Raw genomic sequence first — 3,993 nt, 5'->3', positions numbered from 1 at the left:
GTGTGCGGGTGTGCGCTGGGGAGGGCCCGGGGCGCGGGGGGTCCCTGGGGAGCCTGTAGGCCCCGGCCCCTCCCGGCCTCCTCCCGGTGTGGCGGTGGTTCCCTGTACCTGAAGGCGTCACCGATGGGCAGTGTTTGGGGGTCATTGCTCTCCGCAGGGGGGTGATGAGACCACCTTATCTTCCCACTCGAGGTCTGCTAAAGAGCCTCCCTCACAGGAGTTTGCGTTACGTTAAGGCGGGATAATCATATAAATGGCTTCCCTTCGTAGTTCTGGTTGGAGAGTCACCGTTGCAGAGAGAGCCTGAAGCTATTGGAGCTGAATGTGACTTCTAGAAAGCTTAACAAGGAGGAGAACCGTTGCTTTATTTAACTTCCCTAAACTTAGTTTTGCGTCTAAACTTTTACTCCAGAGTGAAGAAGTTGCAAACTTAGGCTTGATAAGCAAAAGCTTATCACTGAAATGGCAGATGAGCTCTTGCGGGAGGTGGTGGTCATGTTTCACCCAGTCAGATGTCCTGTCTCCAGTTGGTGTGGCCAGCCGTGACTGCTTCAAGTCCCCTCTCTTTGCTTAGGTTTCTCAGCAGATTTCCCGACAGGCATCCAGGCTTCGCCTCTGTCCTCCTCTCCCGCACCTGAGGTGGACTCGTGGTTCTGTGCGGACCTCAGTGGTTGGCGACTGCAGGAGGCTGGGAAGGATAGGGTTCAGTGGTAGATGCTCCAGGAAGTGTAACAGAAACAGAACAAACACAGCATGTCCTTTCAGGGTCAGGGAGCTCCTCAAACAGAGGCTGCATCTTGGGCTGTCAGATTTTTATGCCTTCCGAAGGACCTATCTGCTATGAATTTGTGTAATTTTTATCTGGTAGCTTTTGTACTCTTTGCCTCTGTACCACCGTGCCTGGACTATGAGCTCTTCAATTTTATGAAATACTGCATGGAAAAAAACCCCTCCTTCTGTTTCTAAATGTCGACCATTTCATTGTCAGAAATGGTCAATAAGGAAGAATTGCTCATTTTCTTCACACCTTTAGTGACTTACAGACCTATGTAATTTGTCTGCTTTGTAATCTTATATTTTTTTTTTGAAAAATCTTAATCTATATAATAATTCCTTGTATGGGAAAAGAATCATTACTTTATTGGTCTTTGTTACTTTTGTCTATATACTTTGTATTGGATTCTTATTTTTATTTATTTGAGATGTATGACCAGGACTGCAAGGCAGTATTTGGGATACAGACATACCATGGATTTATAGTGATGAATGCTTTTGGGTTTGTTTTCTTTCTGAGTAGTTTTTTGGCCTTTTTTGTTGTGGTAATAACTAGGCTGAAATACTTTGCTGCATAGATATGGTGGGGATTTATTTTCCTCGTTATTTCATGCATTCACGCTGAATTGCATCAATTTCATCATTTTGTTCTGTCACTTGGTAAACTAAATATATAAAAGCATTTCGTGAGGGAGCTTGAAAAATCCAGGTGCACTCCATTAACTGTGTTACATTTATATACACACTTCATTCTTTCAGAATGCGAATATATATGAGGCACTACTTCCCTAGTGTTTTATTTAGCCACAGGTCTAGTAATTCACACTTTGTTGTTATTATTACCTGTTTGTCAGGTAGGGACGTTGAGCGTGTTTGTTGATTAGCCCCCTAGATGATACCTGGAGTGGAAATTGGTCCTGCACTGACCACCTTTCAGGCCACTTGCAGCAAGACCAGTGGCACCGTACTTGCATACCATGATTAGTAGTCCACCTGTTTGATTTTTTCAGTGCTCTGTAACTCTTGGGTTAATATACTCATGTGCTGTTAACTTACCGCTCATTTTCTTGGCTTGTTCTAAAGCCCTTTTCTTGAGTCTTTCAGGTAGGTCTTTAGATTCATCCTATCGAGACAAGCTTTTGGGGATCTTTTTAGTCTCCTCTGCAGTGAATGCAAAGGTCAGTTATTCTCTTACTTTTTGGTACTGGCTTTTAGCATCCTTTCCTGGGGTTGTCTTTGCAGCTTCCTTGTTTTACAAGCGCCTTTGATTATTTAGCTGGGTGGTTTCTTTTGATATAATAAAAGCTATTTCAAGTATTAGCTTTATGCCTTTTACAAGCTGCTCTTCAGAGTATCTGTCTACTGTGGTTTCATATTCATCTTTTGCTGGAGTTCTGTTGTCCTCATCTTACACTGAGCTTGGTTTTTCTGAAATAGCATCTTTTCCTTCTAATAACTTCAACTTTGCTATTTTGAGAGCTCTGTTTAACCACAGAGCTTGAGTTTTGTGAACTGAAATCAGATTTCTGGCGAGCAGCATCTTTAAGGAAGTTTCAAGGTTTACCATTTTGTGATTTCTATTAAGAACTTTCTTGCTTGTTTCTCTCAGTTTTTCAGGAAGGAAAAAAAATTATTATGCAGTAAAAAACAGAATTTGACAAAGAATAGAATACGTAGATAAAAAGAGGTGGGTAATTTCCCAGCATTTCTCAGCTGAAGTAATCTCAGGGTGTGGTGCTCCAGCAGTCTAAACTGATCTAAATTGGGACTGCCACAATCCTGGTCTCAGCTTTCTGATCCCTTCCCCATTCCTGTGAGCACATTCATGGAACTAAGCTGCCCGGAAGCTAATTGCTTTTTTTTTTTTTTTTTTTTTTTTTTTGGTAGGGGGTAGGGTGTCTGTGTTGGAGTGTCTTCTCTTTGTGGAGTCCGCTCCCTGGACTTGCTCATGGTGTGACTGTCCAAGTACCCGCCCTGCATGTTGCGGGGTGGTAGGGGTTGTGCTCAAGGTGAGGGATGAAATCAACCTCAGTTCGTTGCCTTTAGATGATCTGGAAGTGGTACCTTTTTTAATAATGTTGACAGCAGGGATTAATTTCTGGGAGAAGTGTAACTCTTCTAGTCAATACAATGACTGTTATTGTAGTTTTTCCTCTGAAAAATTAATGTCAACTTCTATAGTTTTTTTTATCTTAGTCATTTATCTCTGAAGATAACCTTTTATAACAGTTAAATATTAATGCCGTTTGTCTTGGAGCTCAGACATATCTGAATGATAACGGGGCTTAATGTACTTGAAAAGAACAGCAGTGCAAATACCCAGCTTCAGTGCTGTTGAATATATCACTGAATATATCTCAAGAACCGCTTGAATCTGTTTTACAACACGGTGGTATTAGTAGCGTGCTGCCACTAAGCAGCATGTATCCAGGATTGCCCAGAATAGAGTCTGTATGCAAAATGTATCTTACTCTGCTGTTACCTGTTTTGGATGAGATCTTTTTATCGCAAGCTACGCAGGGTACTAAAGGAAGTAAGGTAGCTGTTGCTATCCTGGGTAGATGATACTCTTTGAATCACTCACTTGGTGGTCTTTTTCTGCCTGCTATATTGCACTAACAAAATTGGAGGCAAGGTGGGCTTGAATTGTTTTTTCTCCACACTGCGCAAATACCACGCAGAACTCAAAACAAACTGCATGAGCTGAAGAAATGACCCATTTTAAATGGTTTGGTACAAACCTATGTAATGCATATCGAAAGACTAGAGTTTACAAGTTGTTGAATGAAAAAACCCAAACGATAGTGATTGATGAAAAAACTGAGAGTTGAGTGATACAGAGGGCAGCATAAAATTTGCAGTCAGTTTTGAATTCTACTTCACGCTCGGTGTGACAAGGCGCAGGAAGTCCGTAAGTCCAGGAATGTAATGGGCTGCTGAAGAGTTAAGGGGTTGGAAGTTTAGCTCAGTGTCAAGAGTGTGCAGTGAGACAATTAGTGACAAAATCCTTATGTAAGATTAAACTTCGTGCTTCTGGACTGGAGCATCTGTTGGAGACTAAGGCAAGACCTAGGTAAGGGCCAAATGACTCATTTTCCTATCGTAGTCTGCCATTTTTTGTACTGTTTCTTATCCCATTTTAATATCCTTTGAAGCAGGACTACCATTTTGGAGTGAGCTGTTTTTGCAGTTTGACTCCACAGGCTGAAGGTTGGGTGT

The sequence above is a fragment of the Egretta garzetta genome, unplaced genomic scaffold (assembly GCF_000687185.1).
Source record: "Egretta garzetta isolate BGI_Z169 unplaced genomic scaffold, ASM68718v1 scaffold15, whole genome shotgun sequence".
Taxonomy (NCBI): Eukaryota; Metazoa; Chordata; class Aves; order Pelecaniformes; family Ardeidae; genus Egretta; species Egretta garzetta.
The sequence above is the reverse complement of the archived record's forward strand: the minus strand, read 5'-3'. Positions refer to the sequence as shown.